Genomic DNA, 19,743 nt, shown 5'->3' on the forward strand with positions numbered 1-19,743 from the left:
CACCACCAGCAGGGTGGATTACTGCAATGGACTTCTTACTGGGATCCCCAAAAAGACCATTAGACAGCTGCAGCTCATACAGAACGCTGCTGCCAGAATTCTGACCAGAACCAAAAAATCTGAGCACATTACTCCAGTCCTCAGGTCCTTACACTGGCTTCCTGTTACATTTAGAATAGATTTTAAAGTATTGTTACTCGTTTATAAATCACTTCATGGCTTAGGACCCAAATACATGACAGATATGCTAACTGTATATAAACCTAAAAGATTACTCAGATCATTAGGATCAGGTCAGTTAGAAATCCCAAGGGTTCACTCAAAACAAGGTGCGTCAGCATTTAGTTATTATGCCACCTCTAGCTGGAATCAGCTTCCAGAAGAGATCAGATGTGCTTCAACAGTAAACACTTTTAAATCTAGATTAAAAACACATCTGTTTAACTTTGCATTTACTGAATGAGCACTGTGCTGCTTCACACTGACTGCACCTTTAACTCAAGTCACTTTTACTTCTGTTTTATTCTTTTTAACATTTTAAAGTGTTTTTATTAAAATCACATTTATTTTCTTTCTAAATTCTCATGTATCTTTGTTTTTATTGTGATTTTATTGTGTATCTATTATTTTTACATTTTCTTTTTTCTCTTTTATATATTGTTTTCTCATTTCTATGTAAAGCACTTTGAATGACCTCTGTGTATGAAATGTGCTATACAAATAAACTTGCCTTGCCTTGCCTTGTGAAAATTGGGGTGTAGATTTTTTGTGTGTGACAATTATCAAGTAATAGTTTCTTTAGGGTAAAATACTGTGTCTGACCATTTGGAAAAAATACCTTGTGTTTTGTGGAAACTGTGGTGTAAAGAAAATACTGGCACACACACATTTACTGATTTACATTTATTGATTTTCTCCCCAACATTTTGGTTAACACACACACACACACACACACAAAACATGGCTGCAACTCCTCCTTCCCCATCTACCTTCGTGGAAATGGAGTCTCCACCAGACATCTCCACTCCAGTATGGAGACCTGCCCAGCAACCATTGCTACCTCCCCCAAGACCTCCTACTCTTACCCCTGCATTTTATAATATTCCAACACCACGTGGCTCAGCCTATCCAAGAACTCATGTGCATTTGACTCCTTCTGCTCCAACTGGCGGTGCTTCTGTGCAAACGCACACATGGGTATCTCAAGTGGATGATATGCAACTATGTAGCACATCAGGAGCTGAAACCCCTTCTTCAGTGTCTCAGCATGCTTTGCCAAATACCCTGCCAACTCCAGGAAGAGAAATACAACAGGTCACAACTCATTTACAAGGGAATTGGGATACCTTAATTGATTGTATGAAGGAACAACATAAGTCAGTGAGTGAACTTACCAGGGAAGTGAAGGCTGCTGCTTCTCACCACAAAAGCCAGATTGTTGATCTTTCTACACAAGTGGAGGACAATAGAAGACAAATCTTCACTCTGTTTTCCACTGCCAGGCAACAAGAGGAGTCTGAATTAGATAACCTGATGAAGGCCATGAAACAGATGATCACAGATGAATTCCAGAAGGTGGAATCTACATTAGTGTCAGAAGTACACTTCATGATTGATCGGCTACAGTCAGAGGTTCAGCAGGACATTAAAGCTGTTCTACAAGCGTTTCAAACCAGTCAAGATCATCTAACCTCAGAACTCCAGCAATGTGTTACTCAAACTGACAAATTGGTCATTGATGTAAAAGAACTAACCGGTGAAGTTGAAAAAGGTTTTCAAAGTGTCAAGAAGACAAGTGAGGAACAACTGAAGTCCAGTGTATCAGTACCACCAGTGCCTAGTTCTACCATTTCAGCATCTCCGCCATCTGATTCTACTTCTGTAACTGGGGTGTCTGCTCCAGCCTCTCTACCAGCACCTATGGTTAAAAGTGACCACATTAAATTAACCTTTCCTACTTTTGGAAGGCCTTCTGATGATGCAGACCCACTATTATATCTCACTAAATGTAAAGATTTTTTGGCCCTTCATCACCTACCAGATGCAGATATTTTGGCTACTTTTCGTACTGTCTTATACGGAACAGCACGAGACTGGTGGGAAGTAAGTCGAACAAACATAACTACCTGGAATGGTTTTGAGGCTGCATTCTTATCTGCTTTCCTTTCTGAGGACTACGAAGACGAGCTAGCAGAACGTGTTCGTACTAGAGTTCAAGGAGACACAGAAACAATAAGAGATTTTTCCTTTTCCTACAGAGCTCTCTGCAAAAGATGGAAGGCAGACTTAACTGAAGGTGAAATTGTTAAAATGATACTGAAGAATATAAAGCCGTACCTCGCCAGCCAACTACGTAGCCGAGTGACTACAGTGGAAGAACTGGTTAAACTGGGTCACCAGCTCGAGAATGATTTTGAGCAACAGCTTCGCTATGAAGACCGTATGGGCCTTAAACAGACCTCACCCTCACAAAGACCTCCTTTAAATCGACCTACTGAAAAAATGCCAGTTCAGTGTTGGAGATGTAGAGGACAGCATCCACCAGGTAAATGTCCCCACTATACCTCTCCACAGTCACCTCAGATGTCTGGTTCACAGTACCCCAACAGTGGAAAGCATCATCGTCACTCTAAATCAAGTGGTCAACCTTCCAACAGCTCTGTTGCTGCAACGAAAGCACATCACCAATCAGCCAACAAGAAAAACTCCTCCTCTATACCGTCTAACGAAAAAGTGATTGTACCTCAACAACTAATTGTACCTATCCGTATTGATGCCTGGGCAGGTAAGGCTATCGTGGATACTGGTGCTAGCTATACCCTGATCAATGAGAACCTTATGAGGCAGTTTATCTCATTAGACCAACTCCAACCATGGTCCCTTGGTCCTCTTTACCTGGCAAATGGGAAAGCAGAGGTTCCATTAGGAGGTTCAATACTACCATACATCTTCATAATCAGTCTTTTACTATACCTGCTGCCGTTCTTTCAACCCACGCCTTAGCTTATGCTGTGGTCCTGGGTTTGGACTTTATCTTCTTCAGTGGTCTGCAAATCAATGTGATTGACCAAAAATATTCTTTCAAGATTGCCCCTTGTGAAGACTATCCTTTTCAACTAGGAAATGCAAGTGTTCCACCAGTTGTTGATTCACAATCCTGGAAAGGAAGACAACAACTCAAGGAAAACAAACAAAGGCTCTCGCTATTAACCGCTGTTCCTCCATCAGGTCCCCTGCTGTCTCTACAACCTGATATTTCAACGGATGAGATATTAATCCAAAATGCAGTGGATGCAGCTCACCTACCTCCAGATGGGAAGCAGAGATTGCTTCATATTCTTTCAAGTAACCCTCAAGTGTGTACACTCCGTACAGGACGTACTGATGTTCTGCAACATCGTATTTACTCCACATGTCAGGTACCAATTAAACAAAGACCCTATCGACTCTCCCCAGTTAAGCAGCTTGCAATGGAAGAGCAGCTTGATGAAATGTTAAGCCAAGGAATAATTGAACCATCTCACTCTAGTTGGGCCTCACCTGTGGTCTTAGTACCTAAAAAAGACGGCAAATTAAGATTCTGCGTGGATTACCGAAAAGTTAACTCTGTCACAGAAAGCGACGCTTACCCTCTTCCCAATATCACTGAAATCTTGGAATCACTCTCAGGAGCAGCAATTTTCTCCACCATTGATCTAAACAGTGGATATTGGCAGGTGGCAATGGACCCTGACAGTAAGGCCAAAACTGCTTTCATCACTTCTGCAGGTATCTATGAATAATGTAATGCCATTTGGTCTTAAGAATGCTCCAGCAACGTTCCAGAGACTGATGGAGATAGTCCTGGGAGAGTCCAAGAGGCACATATGCTTTGTCTACATTGACGACATTATCATTTACTCGCCTTCCATAACACAGCACTTCCACGACATACAAACAGTTCTCTACAAATTAGAAGCTGCTGGTCTAACAATTAATTTGAAGAAGAGCAAGTTTTGTCTCCAAGAACTTAGCTTTCTAGGACATGTTGTAAGCGTTCAGGGAATTACCGCAGACCCAAGCAAAACACAAGCCATTCAAACCTACCCTGTGCCTAAGAATGTGAAGGATGTTCAGAGGTTTCTTGGATTGGCGGGGTGGTACCATCGTTTTGTCCCAAATTTCTCAAGAATAGCCGAACCCCTAAACTCACTGAAAAAGAAAGGACATCGATTTGAATGGACAACACCATGCCAACAGGCTTTTGAACAGTTAAAAGCTTGCCTTACCACACCTCCTATCCTTGGCCATCCCAACTTTCAGCTTCCCTTCATTGTATACACGGATGCCAGTGATACTGGTTTGGGAGCCATCCTGGCACAACGTAAAGACCTGGACAAAGAAGAGGTAATTGCTTATGCTAGTAGAACTCTAACTGGGGCTGAACTTAACTACACCGCAACTGAGAAAGAATGTCTGGCAGTTGTGTGGGCCCTGGAAAAATGGCAACACTATTTGGAATACAAACTCTTTACAGTTGTCACTGACCATTCTGCACTCCAATGGGTCATGAATTCCACCAAAACCACCAGCCGTCTCATTCGTTGGGTCCTGCGATTACAAAAATTAGATTTTGTCATCGAGTACAGGAAAGGGAAACTCAATGTGGCCCCTGATGCTCTATCTAGAACATCTACACCCACCTCCAGTTGTAACTTGTATGCAGGTAACAAAGATCCAGAACTGCCGTGGTCTGATGTTGACTTGTGGAAGGAGCAACAGGAAGACCCTGATGTTATAAAACTCATGCAAGCAATATCTGAAAATTGTGCAGATCTAAAGGATCAATATGAAATAATAGAGGGAAAACTGTATCAAAAGACATACCTGTCAAACAACCAGCTGCACTACAGAGTTTACCTTCCCAGCAGTCTCAGATCCTCATTCCTGCAACACTACCATTCCAGCCCTCTAAGTGGTCATGGAGGGATCTTCAAAACTTATAAGAGGCTCCAGAATGTGGCTTTCTGGCCAGGCATGTGGTCTGACGTGAAACGTCATGTGAGAGCATGCACAACCTGTCAAACATTGAAAAGTGATACTCAAAAACCTGCCGGGAAACTGCAACAAATCACTACGACTCGCCCAAACCAAATGCTGGGAGTCGACATTATGGGTCCTTTGCCACGGAGTACCAGCCAAAACGAATACTTACTTGTTTTTGTCGATTATTACTCTCGTTGGGTGGAATTGTTCCCAATGCGAAGTGCTACTGCCCGGAATATTGCCACTATCTTCAGAAAAGAAATTCTGACGCGATGGGGTGTACCAGATTTCATCATCTCAGACAGGGGTGTCCAATTTGTTTCTTCTGTTTTCAAAGAGCTGTGTGAGAATTGGAGCATTACTCCCAAATTAACTACTGCTTACCACCCACAAACCAATTTAACAGAGAGAATTAATCGTAACCTCAAGATCATGATGGCTGCCTATGTGGAAGACAACCACAAAAAATGGGACCAGTTCTTACCTGAATTCCGTTTTGCTTTAAATTCAGCTGTGCAAGAAACCATTGGACTAATGCCTGCAGAACTCCAACTTGGCAGAAAACTCCAAGGTCCTATGGACAAAATCCTGCATAACACTAATTTGACTCCAGATGCTGATTCCTATGATGTAGTTCATCATCTTCATCAACTGCAACAGCAAGCAAAAGAAAACAGTGAGAAAGCCAAGAAGAGACAATTAAGAAATTATAACAACAAAAGGAGAGACTTAACATTCAAAGACAAAGATCGTGTATGGTTACGTAACTTCCCTCAGTCTAGTGCATTACGTAATTTTTCTGCAAAATTAGCACCAAAATGGAAGGGACCTTACCGTATTGTGCAGCAACTGGGTCCGGTGAATTATCGAATAGCCCTGGAAGACACCGGAGAGGATGTACGTACAGCGCATGTCTGTAACTTAAAAATGTGCTTTCCTACAGCTGAGGAGTTGGAGTCTCAGGAAAAGGACAAACTTTGCCAGTTGTTTCAAGACACCTCTGATGAGGATGAGGAGTTCCTAGGTTTCTAACCTATTTTGTTTTTGAGTTTTTTGTGTTGTTTGATGTTTTTTTTCGTCCAACCATAGGTTGTTTTTTCCAGGGGGGGAGAGTGTGGCAATGTGAAAAAAATAAAAAAAGAAAGAAAAAAATAGCACCTTATGTTTTGAATGGATGCACAGTATTTGTTTACTTTCGCTTTTTTGAGAATGGATGACGTGCTACGTGGTGAAGGAAAGGAGATAAAAGGGAGTGTGACGAGCCCGGAAGTACCGCGTCTAAAGTGTTTGTTTACCTGATGTGAGTGTTGGCCTGCTGTGGGAGGACGGACGGACGGCGTTTGGTCAGGAGAAGAAGTGCTTGTTGTTAATACCGGAGCGAGCGACACGGAGCTTTGCTCAGATTCTCGGATTCCCGGATCGACAGCTTATGAGCTAAACTATCGACCGAATGAGATTCGCCGACTTTGTGTGTCCCAGAGGTTCCTTACACTCCACTTCAGTGAGATTTATCACAGCAAAACTTGGTTCGGAAACGAACCAGAGACGCGGTCACTACAGGATTGTGAAGACGTGTTTTTTTTATGAATGAACTAATAAACTGCATTGATGTGGACTGCTATTGAGACTTTGTTTTTTGTGTGGTAACGGATGGTTTTTGCTATCTGGGATTTACCTAACTCTTTCACTTTGACAGGGTTAAACCTGTCTGGCGCCCGAACATTTTGTTTTTTTTATTATAAAATTACCTTTGCCGTCTACCTAGGTGTGTGAAAGACGCACATCACGTGACCAAACGGTGGCGCAGCGGTAGTGCGTTAGGCCGCCGCGTGGTAGACCCGGGTTCGAAACCTGCCTAGGCCAAAGTTTTTTTTTTATAAAGTAAATTGAGTTAAGGCGACCACCGTTACAAGTTATACTTTTTGATATCTTCATAATAGATCTAGAGGTTTCTTAGTTGATTCATTCAAAATTCTTGTTATAAAACATTTCCTATTTAATTTCCTTAAGTCTATAACTCCATAAGGCTTATATTTTCTTGATTGTAATCTTACTGTACCATAAATATCTATCCTTCCTTTTTTATTTTTAGTGTTTTGTTATTTACGTCCATTGACACAAATTTCCAAATTGTGGCCTACCAGATGTATTTTTAAACTCAGAATTTCCCAAAAGACCTAAATATTATCCAGATAAGTTGACCTTAAACTTTTTCTCGTAATCCATAAGAATTCTTGTTGAATTTATCACCCCAAAGTATGTGGACTTGAAAATGTTATTGCATTATTGAAATCTGGTTTTGCAAATATATTTCCTTAACTGTAAATATTCCCCATTTGTATCATTGTTATCTTTGGGATGTTTCCCATAAAATTTCCACCTTAATTCTCTGTTCAATGTCTCTATGTTTTCAGTCTTTCTTTCAGAGTCTGTTCCTTTGAAATTATTGCAGGTCTTTCACTGGGCCTTGTTTAAGGCAAAAGTCCATCGCCAGGAAGTTTAATTGACTGTAGCATTGCAAATCTTCTGTAGTAATTGGCTTTGTTCTTTAAATGACTGTAGCAATGTAAATCTTCTGTAATAATCAGCTTCGTTCTTTTCAATTCAATTTCTTTTGACAATTTCTCTTTTTCACTTCTTCCTCTCGGTGTTCAAAACTTTGCTCTCCATCCGTCGGTATACTTGAATTGCTTTTACTTTAATTTGGTTTTGATGTTTCTTCTTTCATATCATTGGCATTCTTTCTCCTTCTCTCCTTCCTACGAGCTCTGCTACATTGGCTGCTCCTCCCACTTGGACGTTCTGGGGCTGGTCTCCTCTTGTCTCCCCCAGTTAGGCCCCCTGTGGCCGTGTTTGGCCTCCTCCGACCTCTCGAACCTCAGATAAGCTAGATCATCTCGCACTCATCAAGTCATGTTTTCTCATCTCCTCCTCAACTCCTTTCAGCTTTTTCTGTACACAAATAACTCAATACATAGACAATTAGTTTGTTCATATAACACTTAATTCCGGATGTTTTTACAATACGCATAGGTCTATCGGCGAATATTTCATGCAGTGTTAAAGGTGTACGGTTGTTAGTTTAATTAATACAAGGTAAAACATCAATTCTGTTATGATTAGTATTTTCACACATTTTGTTAAGTATGGCTTTGATGATTATTCCTTTTCTATACCTTTTTATCTACCATCCTTTGTGATTATAGATGATAGTCAAATTTTTCTTCTCTCTTACCCGTCACATCAGTTTTTCCCTTCTTAACTCAAAATCTTTATTCTTTTCATGTATCAAATAATTTTTTTTTCATTCCACTTATGTGCCCCATGTACATCTATGATAATAATATTTATGACTGAGATTTTTCACTTCTATACAATCTAAAAAGATCTCCTGACACTCTGAGACCCTTTTTAGCTTCCCCGTCTGTTTGCCCATGCTGGCAAATCAACGGTTCTCCTGTGTGCCTATAACTCAATAACAACCAATAATTTTATCAACTTTTTAGCATTAATCAACCAAATTAACTTTCCGCATGTTGGAATAGTAGTTCATCCATTTTACACCTGTATAATATTTTCCCTTATAATTAAATACGTAAATGCAAGTATCTACTTCTTATGCAAATCATAATTCACAGTAAAAATGTTTATCAAATGGAGAAACACTTGTAAGCAAAGTATGTAATTTTTTGGATCATCAATCTTTTCTTGTCATTAATTGCTCTTAAATCGTGACTAGATACAATTTAGATGTATTTCCTTAAATCGTATGTTTGTTACAATAATTAGTTATTTCTTTTTCTATTCTCACAGCTTTTTCTTGTTTACCTTTTATAGTATCCTATGGTGTTTTTTCAATTTATTTCTTTTATCTATTTTATTTTCCTTTCTGCCATAGCTGTTCTATGCCATTTATATTTGCTTTTTAGCTTAGTACCATCATTGGAGTTCTAACTTCCTCTGTAGATACCAAATTCAAACCCCCCCAATTTTCATTATGCATTTCTTCCTGTCAGATTAATAGGAGTCTGATTTGATTTCAGAAAAGGTAGTCACACCTAACAACATAAGTTCTTGATCAGCCTTTAAATTTGTCTAGCTGATTTTCACCTAAAGATTGTATGTGTCCCTACAGTTATAAGGTCTTTTGCCAAACATTGAACGGCTGTTTTACTCTTTCCCCTCTTTCACTCAAAGGCTCGTATGAAAATGAAAAAGTATAGTCCAGTTTTTCTCTTGTCTCCAAGAACAATATTGTCTTTGTGAGTCTTTCTGGACTCCACTCAGTCTTTTCTGAACATTGTTTCAGAACATTGTGCAGTGTGCAGTGCCCCCTTCACTGCTTGAGACATACAGTTATATTCCCATTCCTGTAGGATGTGTTCTCAGTCCAGTTTATGAATTCTCCTGTCTTTGCAACTCCGACACTTTGATGTCACACAGTTTTTGCCATTGTCTTTTCATCGCCAGCTTTTATTCACTTTCTTGAATGTCAAAGGATTGGAATGATCAGCCCACAAGGTTTTAGCTTGACCCATGCAAAATATTGCCTTTTGATTTAAAATAAAATTTATTTTGTGACCACCTTCCATCATCAGATGAAGACTCCTTTTCATTTTGTAATAATTTATCTTTGTATAATTTATCTGTGTCATTCACCTTTTACTAATTTTCCTGTCCTTTTTATTTTTCTCTTTATTTCCACCTTTAATAACTTGGTCTCTCTTTTTTTCTCTCTAATTTGTTGTTTTTCTTTCAAAGCTTTACTTCTGTCTTCCTGCTAGATTTTAATCTCACAATTCCCTCGAGCTATGGGAGTTGAACTTCCCCCTCCCTTTCTCTCTCTCTCTCTCTCTTTCTCCCTTTGAGCATTTCTTTGTCTGTTAATTATCTCCTCTTATCTTTCATTAGTTTATATTTTTATTTAATTGTATTTCTCCTCGCACAATGCCACATCAAATGTTTCCTCATTTGAACTCCAATTATTTTATTTTCTAATTCTCCACACAACAATTGTTTAATCCTTATTTTTCCATTAATGTGACTGCCATAATCTTTTCTTTGCAATATAACACACCTTATATTTTATAATTATTTCTCATTTAACCACTTCACAAACTTATTGTTTTTATTTATCCAATTTATATATTCCCCAAATTGTTACTTAGATTTCCAATGTGTCTTTAAAATAAAATTTCCTTTATAATATTTTGTAGTGTTTTGTCAAATAGAATCAAATACCTTCACCAACATTGTCCTTTTTTGGACTAGCAATCTTTTCCTATTGAGCACAATTTTTTTATTTTAATCAATCATTTAAATGAATTATTTAATTTCTAGAATTAGCTGTATACTTCACTGTAATAACTAATATTTTTGGCTACAATACCTCAGAACCACAATGTCTTCAACTCTAATCTTTAATACCCAGCATTTATAACTGTCTCTTATCGTATACTCATATTCACATACTTTCAAACTTTATCTCCTTTTTTATAGTTTTAAACAATCTTCACTCCTGTAACACAACACCTCTCTGTGCTCTCTACAGAGCAGCAGAAGAAAGACACACCCACTGCTCACTCAGCCCCCACTCTTTCCATCTCAGACATTCACACACAGACACATTGCATTCTCACACAAATAAAATAAAACAACTCTATCTAGACTACCTGGCCAAGTTCATCATTCCACTTCACTTCCATCAACGTGGAAAAGATTCACCTACACAATTTACCAATCCAACATGACAAATAAAACAAAAACAATATCTCTCATCAGCCCGGGCCTTCCAAAACAACAAAACAAATAACACATAGACCGTACCTGACCTGCAGGACTTAATAACTCTTCTCTCCGAACCCCAACGTGTCTGCCCCGACACGGTAACACTCAGGTTCGCGAAACTTCTTAGGCATTTTCTCAACTTAACATTAACTCTTTATCCAAGCCACTCAACGACAAAAATAAAACTCATTCACTCAATAAACCATCATCTGTCCTAGCACACATTCCTTTTGAAAATGAAACCCTTTATTCTTATCATTTAGGCGGGTAATCTTTAATTTCCCCTTTTTATTCTTAAATTTGGAAGAGCATTTGTGATTTGACCAGCACTTGTGATTTGACCACCCCGAGCCATCTCAGGTGAACAATACAATCTTTAAACAAGCAAAACTGCTCATCTCTTTAGGTGGCCACCTGATTGCATTGTCCATTGAGAAAGCCAGCTGTGGTCTCAGGTTCTGTGCTCCTTTTGATGTCCCATCTGGTGTCAATTGTTTTGACCAAACCTTACATTTCAAATGTATGTTTGATAACTTATAAACCAAATTGTTAACCCAACCATTTTTCAGTAATAACCCATTAGCATTTCTTTATTTATTTATTTTTTTTAGGGCTCATTCTTCCCCACTCTAACACAGTAGTCCTCCCCCATACACACAAAGGACAGCACTTACACCCCCCTTAACAGCCCACAGAGAGACTGCCTAAGGGAAACTTTCTCCCTGTCTGCTTTACCAGATTCACGTTTACATTTCTTTCACTAACAAACAAAATTCTGCAGCTGCATACATACACACTCAAACACAAATTATTAAATAAATACACAATCGTCAGTGCACCTCCCCGACGTGACGACTTTTGCGTGTCCTTTTTTGTTTACATTAACCAATTAAACAATCATTACTGCACCTCCATCAACGTAATGATTTAAAATTTTAACTTCAAATTAAACCAAATTAAACCTCTACGTTATTCACTTCCTCGACAAACGTAGCATATGCAACCTTGCATACAAACTCTTACGCGGTCCCTTAACTTAAATCTGTTTCAATTCACCATGATCATCAAAGCCAAAGTAATTGACACAGATTCATGCATGCATGCCTTAATTAGATTGTACCCTTGAAATCAAAACCCAGTTCACATGTATGGTTCTTAAATTTAGAAAAGCTCAAATTTCTCACCACTTTGAGCAAAGTCTGGCCAACAACACAAACCTAATTTAATAAGCAAAAAGTGCTTACCTTCTGGCCATATGCTGTTTGTGTTGCTCGTCAGGTTCGCCCAGGTGGTGTGACTGTCCAGCTCTTTTCTATCCCGGGTTTCGGCACCAAATGTTGTGGTTTTCCTTTTCCTCAAATGATACAATCTTCAGTCTTAGGTTCTGATTTCAAGAGATAGACTTTTATTTTCCGGACAAAATAATAAGCCGAGCCTGCCTGATGAATCTCCCAGGACCAGTCAGGCCGGCCTGGGAGCAATCTTCAAACCAGTCTGCCTCTCTGAGCCAGGCTTGGTAAATATATATTGTCTTTGTCCCTCCCCTCCATATGCTTTAACAATATGTTTCTGTTCAGGCTTGTAACTTGAAGAATCACATGACAGTCCCCAGACCAGACCAGTGTCTCCTTTCCTTGACCTATTTGACCCTTGGCTATTTGCTAATACTAAAATCCTTTGTGCCCTGAAACATGAATACACACAGCTGGGTTCCAATAGCAATCCCATGGCAAACAAACTCCTGATCCACACAACATAACACATGACCTGCATAACTTCATAGTAAACAAATTGCGTGTGATTATAATGGTAAACTCATATTCATCATATTAATGTAGATTGGGATTAAAATAAAACTTCTTCACATTTAGTCCAAAAAGAGACGTTGAAATCTGGTCTTTGTTTGGTCCGTCTATTTCAGTCCAAATTTAGCCTAAAATCAGACGTCTTTTTCGGACCACTTATCTACTACAATAGAACCATGTGATTTTCATAAAGTGTGTGTCCATTAAATAATAATCCTAACAAAATATGCATGAATGTATAGGTAGAAACAATAAATAATGAGCACACTGAACGATAATGAATATGCTTTATTTAAAGTCTATTAATATTTCTGTTTATTTTAATGAAATAAATATGTTAAATGGGCTTTAAACAGGTAATTTAGGTCCCGTACAGCACTGTTAGAAGCACTTCATTTTCATCTTTTAACAAATATCTTTATTTTCTTTAATTATGATATTATTGGCAGAGGCGCGCGTCCGTCTCGTGCTTTGTGATCACGTGATTATTCAACCGTGTTCTGGATTCTCCTCAGACAAGTGCTGCTGTTTTGTGGTCGATTCTGGGGTAAGTTTCCTTAAATTCGTGATTATTTTATTGAAATTTGTTCACAGGGATGTTAATTCAGTTGTTAGTATATGTCGATACGACTAATAAATGATAAATTGGAATGTTTATTGTTTGATAGTAATGTTAGCTCGAGTGCTGACAGCTTGACTGAGCTCGTCGCGCAGGTGTGAGCTAATCAGTAAATTGAAATCTTTTATTTGTCTTTATATCTTCTATATAATTGTGTGCTTGTTTTTAAATGTATTTTAAATTGTTTAGTTAATTACAATGCAAGTTTACTCCAAGTATTGTAATGTTGGCTTTTTTCAGCTTACGCCTAGCTTGATTGAGCTCGTGGCACAGCTGTGAGCTAACAGTTAAGGTTAGAGATATTTTATTTGTTTTATATCTTTTATAAAAACGTGTTGTGCTTTTTCTTAAATGCGTTATTATTTTTTTTAAATACAAGTTTACTCCAAGTGTTGCAATGTATGTGTGCTTTGTTCAGCTCCCTCCTATCAAAATTACATTAACATTTTAAAGTAGACGGTTTAAAGGCCATTCTGAATAAATAACTGTTGTATATTTATTGTTACTACTTTCAGATCCTTTTCTTGGTGTGTCTTGATGTTTTCTATGTGTGACTGAATTACAGTCAACTCATACTAATAAGGCCTGTGCTCCAGGCTTTCAACCAAATGAAAAGGACAAGCAGAGACAAAATCACAGATAACAAATTTATTAATCAATTAAATGACTAAAACCACATGAGCTCGACGGTAATAATTAAAAGACCCTTTTTATGAGGTGCCCCTAGGGACTTTTTTCAGAATTACCATGCATATACATGTACTTTTCCTCACACATACACATATGAAACCAAATTCATTCACATACTATAATGAAATGCTCACACACATACAAGTGAAATGCTTTTACAAACACAACTGAAACGGTCTCACACATACAACTGAAAATATTACATTCAAAAACACAACTGAAATGCTCTCACACACACAACTGAGATGCTCTCATACATACAATTGAAAATATAACGCTCTCACACACACAACTGAAACGCTCTCACACACACACAACTGAAACGCTCTCACACACACACAACTGAAACGCTCTCACACACACACAACTGAAACGCTCTCACACACACACACAACTGAAACGCTCTCACACATACAACTGAACCGCTCTCACACATACAACTGAAATGCTTTCACACACACAACTGAAAAGCTCTCACACACACAACTGAAAAGCATTTCAGTATGTTGTGTGAAAGCATTTCAGTATGTTGTGTGAAAGCATTTCAGTATGTTGTGTGAAAGCATTTCAGTATGTTGTGTAAAAGCATTTCAGTATGTTGTGTAAAAGCATTTCAGTATGTTGTGTAAAAGCATTTCAGTATGTTGTGTAAAAGCATTTCAGTATGTTGTGTAAAAGCATTTCAGTATGTTGTGTAAAAGCATTTCAGTATGTTTTGTAAAAGCATTTCAGTATGTTGTGTAAAAGCATTTCAGTATGTTGTGTAAAAGCATTTCAGTATGTTGTGTAAAAGCATTTCAGTATGTTGTGTAAAAGCATTTCAGTATGTTGTGTAAAAGCATTTCAGTATGTTCTGTGAAAGCATTTCAGTTGAAACGGAAGCTGGTTGAAGTCTCCAGTCCAGTTGGTGGCAGTAGTGCACCTCAAGAGACCGAGTGTGGGCGAGAGAGAACGAGTGTGCGGGTAAAGGATCAAATAAACATAGTGAACCATTTTAACTTGTACGGTAGCATTAAGTTGAGGTATCCTGCAGTTTTTAAATATGCCTAAAAACTTTTATTATCAATTATAAACTATTGTATGGAGTCAAGGGATTGGGGGCGTATACAACTCGCCTGCGTGTGTTGCGTCATCAGCTTGAATCGCAGACGCAGACTGAGGTGGAGCTGAATCAGACAAGAGACATGCGGCTGGATCAAAGTTACGGTATGTGTAAATTATTGTTTTCTTTTAATTCGCCAGTATTAAAATGGTGTTTGTTAACTAAATGAACACTTTTACTCAAATTAAAGAAGTTAGAGACCAATCAACGCGGTGATTTTATTAGCAGTACACTTGCCGCAGACAAGATAAGTAGAAATAATCTGTCACGGCCGGGGCGGACCCGAATATACAAAAGGTCACGCCCCTCTCAACTCTTCCACCTCGAGGAGTTTCCCAAGACCACCCCAATGACCAGACAGACGAGTAAACTACGTTTAAAACAAACTTTATTTAAATATTTAAAAAGGGAAAAAGGGGAAAGGGGAGAGGCAAATTAAAACTAATGTGGCTTTTTCTCGCCTCCAGGGCCACTTGCGACAAGGACTGGGGACAGGGGCTCCTGTGGGGCTCTGGTCCTAGAATCTGTGGCGCGCTCCGCTTCTTCCTGGAGGCAGAATCAAACAAAGAATTATCCAGCTGTATGTTGCTACGGGTCACTACTTCTCTAACTCTTCGTTTTCTCCCTCTCTCTTCTGTGCTTTAGGTACGTTGCTCTTTAGACCCTGGAAACAGAGAATCGTTAGCGAGGCGTTCAGGGAGACAACTCACAGTACGGGGACTTCGGACACCACAGAGCACTCGCTGGCACCAGGTAGGCAGTTACCACAATTCCCAGTAGATGTCGCCACACCAAGGTAAGTTACTCACGGCACTGGGGGTCTTCGTTCCCACCAAGCGTGGACTGGAATACAGACAGGGGTTGCTGCGAACCCAGGTAAGTGTCACTACACAGAAGTCAGTTACTCACGGCGCTAGGGGTCTCGTTTCTCACAGGGCCTTCCAGTACCGGGGATCTTCGTTTACACAGAGCATTCGCTGGAACACAGGTAGGTGATTTCTATAAGCACAGGTCAATATCTCTACACAGGATGGATTACTCACAGCACTGGGGATCTTCGTTCACACACACAGAGCCTTCGCTGGGACACAGGTAAGTAATTGCTATAAGCACAGATTAATTTCACTTCACAGGATACGTTACTCACAACACTGGGGGTCTTCGTTCACACACACAGAGCCTCCGCTGGGACACAGGTAAGTAATTGCTATAAGCACAGATTAATTTCACTTCACAGGATACGTTACTCACAGCACTGGGGGTCTTCGTTCACACACACAGATCCTTCGCTGGGACACAGGTAAGTAATTGCTATAAGCACAGATTAATTTCACTTCACAGGATACGTTACTCACAACACTGGAGATCTTTATGCTCACTCACAGACAGTGGACTTTCGCTACAGCGTTGGTGCACCGTATTCCTTCACCCATCCACTCAACTGTCCGGGCGTCGTAGGGACTGGTGGGTCCAGTGGCGCGGAGCCGAACGCTTCCCAAACTCCCCCTCCTACTTCCACGACCGGGGTCTCGAATTGGGGCGAACTCTCGTCGGGGCTCCGCACACCACGAGCTTCTGTTAGAAAGGTCAATTCACACACAGCTATGACCTCAATCCACACGGTGCACTTTCTACAATACTCACTGGGTTTCACCACTGTCTGCTCTTTGGAGGAGTGAAGCTCTCGTTGACACACCCGGGGCCAAAGACTTAGTGTTCCTCTCTCTCCGTATGGCTCAGGCCACCACAGATGTCGTCATCTCGCGACTCGTCCGAGGCTGGGCAGTTTGGTCGCTACAAGCACAGCATACACACAGCAAGCATAGCGTAAACACCAATAAGAAGTGAAACTCACCCACAGCACTCTTGTACACACTTCATGTGATTCTTAATCGACCTAGCCACTTTGCTTCGACTCCCTCGAGAGGATAGTTGGGCGATCGTTAGGCCACCGATGAGGGTAAGATGTATGTTATTCACAGCCCCGGCGTGTTGTTAATCACTCCTCTGGCTCACCCACGCTTCCTTTTCCCGCAGGGCCACTGCTCTATTAGTAAACGGCGCTTCTTACCAAATATCTCTTCCGTGTTTCCGGTCAACCCGCGGCTCGCCCACGCTTCCCTCTCCAGTGGGGCCAGGGACCTCAAACACAAGAAAAACACACACCAAGCAAACTCTTCTTCCAAGTATTACACAGAGAATTACTACAACTGTTACTCACTCTTCGTTTGTCAATAGTTTCCTGTATCTGCAAACTCAATAGCTCTGTATCCGCTCACTCACAAGTGAAATCACCAAGTATTCCTTCGCCCAGCTGACTTTCTTTTTCTCTCTTCCCCAGGAGAACGATCAGACCAGCGTAGTCCATCTGCAAAGCAGCAACACAGCGTACACAAGGTACACAACAAGCACACCGTTTGATCTCTTCAAAGGTCTTTATATCCTATATCTCTTCTTCTCTTCAGCCTATCAGCAACCGCTGTGTAGATTACCCTCACCTGGGCGAAATCAGGCTTGATTTCATAATCGGGGAAATCCCGGAAATTCCGGTGTTCAGAGTAACACGTCCGGGCGGAACCATCGTCGGGCGGAACCCGTCTTCCACACTTTTGGTTCCGCCCTCACAAAACCTCACCTGTGACAAATACTTCTGTACTTTTACTAGGATAAAGCCATGTTTTGATTAGCATTTGTATTACAAAATCATGGTTAAACTGTAGGGCCATGGTAAATTCGTGGTTACTACGGTTTTTAAAATACCATAGTTAAACTGCTTTAGTGTTTTATGGGTCGTGGCACATTATTATGAGTCCTTTGTTATTGTCACATTAGTTTGTGTTTCTGAGTTTGTAACCGCATGTTTACTCTGTCTCTCACAGGCAGAGGACACACTTTGCATGGCTTGATGGTAAGTGTTTTAGTACTGTAGGAAAGATTTCTTATGCTAACTTGTGTAACCTTTTCATGAACATATAAAATACCTAATAATTCTGTTGTTGTGTGTGTTCCAGGTGTTGTGAACTGGAAGAAATAAAACATTCAAGGCTCCTCCGACAACAATTATCCTCTTTGAAAGTTTTACGTTCGTTGAATTAAAGTTTATTTGACTCCATTTTCATTGTTTTTATTTCATATATTATTTATAATTGTAAAGCAAATTCTTACAACCTGATAGGAAAGAATATGATTTACTAAGAATTTCAGATAACTTTATTATGAAAATCCTTCTTGGTTTACAAGAAAGAGAAATACCAATCTAATGCAATTGAAATTTTCAAACATGTAAAGTTATGTTCTCATAATGATTAATGTTTGACATCAAGGTAACGATCACTTTAGCCTTCCACTAATATCAGTTTAAAAGGAAAGATTTGATATTGTTAATCATACATCAAGAATAAAACAGAAGACATAACTAGTGAAACGACCTTACAGTGCAGTGTGCCAGTGAGGTAGGGTGGCGGGTCACTGCAAATTGCCTGTTTCCAGTGGTGGGACAGTGTCCGGATGGGGAATAACCACTTTAACATTTCTGCTTCATTCATAGGGTGCCAAATAATACAAAATACACAACATACTGAAATGCTTTTACACAACATACTGAAATGCTTTTCAGTTGTGTGTGTGAGAGCTTTTTAGTTGTGTGTGAGAGCGTTTCAGTTGTGTGTGTGAAAGCATTTCAGTTGTATGTGTGAGAGCGTTTCAGTTGTGTGTGTGTGAGCATTTCAGTTGTGTTTTTGAATGTAATATTTTCAGTTGTATGTGTGAGAGCGTTTCAGTTGTGTGTGTGAGAGCGTTTCAGTTGTATGTGTGAGAGCGTTTCAGTTGTGTGTGTGAGAGCGTTTCAGTTGTGTGTGTGAGAGCGTTTCAGTTCTGTGTGTGAGAGCTTTTCAGTTGTATGTGTGAGAGCATTTCAGTTGTGTGTGTGAGAGCGTTTCAGTTGTGTGTGTGAAAGCGTTTCAGTTGTGTGTGTGAGAGCGTTTCAGTTGTCTGTGTGAGAGCGTTTCAGTTGTGTGTGTGAGAGCGTTTCAGTTGTATGTGTGAGAGCGTTTCAGTTGTGTGTGTGAGAGCGATTCAGTTGTATGTGTGAGAGCGTTTCAGTTGTGTGTGTGTGAGCGTTATATTTTCAATTGTATGTATGAGAGCATCTCAGTTGTGTGTGTGAGAGCATTTCAGTTGTGTTTTTGAATGTAATATTTTCAGTTGTATGTGTGAGAGCGTTTCCGTTGTATGTGTGAGAGCGGTTCAGTTGTGTGTGTGAGAGCGGTTCAGTTGTGTGTGTGTGTGTGAGCGTTATATTTTCAATTGTATGTATAAGAGCATCTCAGTTGTGTGTGTGTGTGAGCATTTCAGTTGTGTTTTTGAATGTAATATTTTCAGTTGTATGTGTGAGAGCGTTTCAGTTGTGTGTGTGAGAGCGTTTCAGTTGTGTGTGTGAGAGCGTTTCAGTTGTGTGTGTGAGAGCGTTTCAGTTGTGTGTGTGTGAGCGTTATATTTTCAATTGTATGTATGAGAGCATCTCAGTTGTGTGTGTGTGAGCATTTCAGTTGTGTTTTTGAATGTAATATTTTCAGTTGTATGTGTGAGAGCGTTTCAGTTGTGTTTGTAAATGCATTTCACTTGTATGTGTGTGAGCATTTCATCATTGTATGTGAATGAATTTGGTTTCATGTGTATGTGAGAGGAAAAGTACATGTATATGTATGGTAATTCTG

At 39.7% G+C, this 19,743-nt stretch overlaps 2 long non-coding RNA genes across 2 annotated transcripts; one reads left to right on the plus strand and one right to left on the minus strand.

Moving 5' to 3' along the window:
• Positions 1-14,417: 14,417 nt before the first annotated feature.
• LOC129440732 (uncharacterized) lies at positions 14,418-18,138 on the plus strand. The gene is made up of 3 exons (XR_008643243.2): positions 14,418-15,132; positions 17,908-17,936; positions 18,040-18,138. It is a non-coding gene; the product is annotated as an uncharacterized lncRNA (long non-coding RNA).
• LOC129440733 (uncharacterized) lies at positions 15,400-17,829 on the minus strand. The gene is made up of 2 exons (XR_012365443.1): positions 16,673-17,829; positions 15,400-16,603 (listed from the first exon to the last, which is right to left on the minus strand). It is a non-coding gene; the product is annotated as an uncharacterized lncRNA (long non-coding RNA).
• Positions 18,139-19,743: the final 1,605 nt, after the last annotated feature.

This window comes from Misgurnus anguillicaudatus, chromosome 22 (genome assembly GCF_027580225.2).
Source record: "Misgurnus anguillicaudatus chromosome 22, ASM2758022v2, whole genome shotgun sequence".
NCBI lineage: Eukaryota > Metazoa > Chordata > Actinopteri > Cypriniformes > Cobitidae > Misgurnus > Misgurnus anguillicaudatus.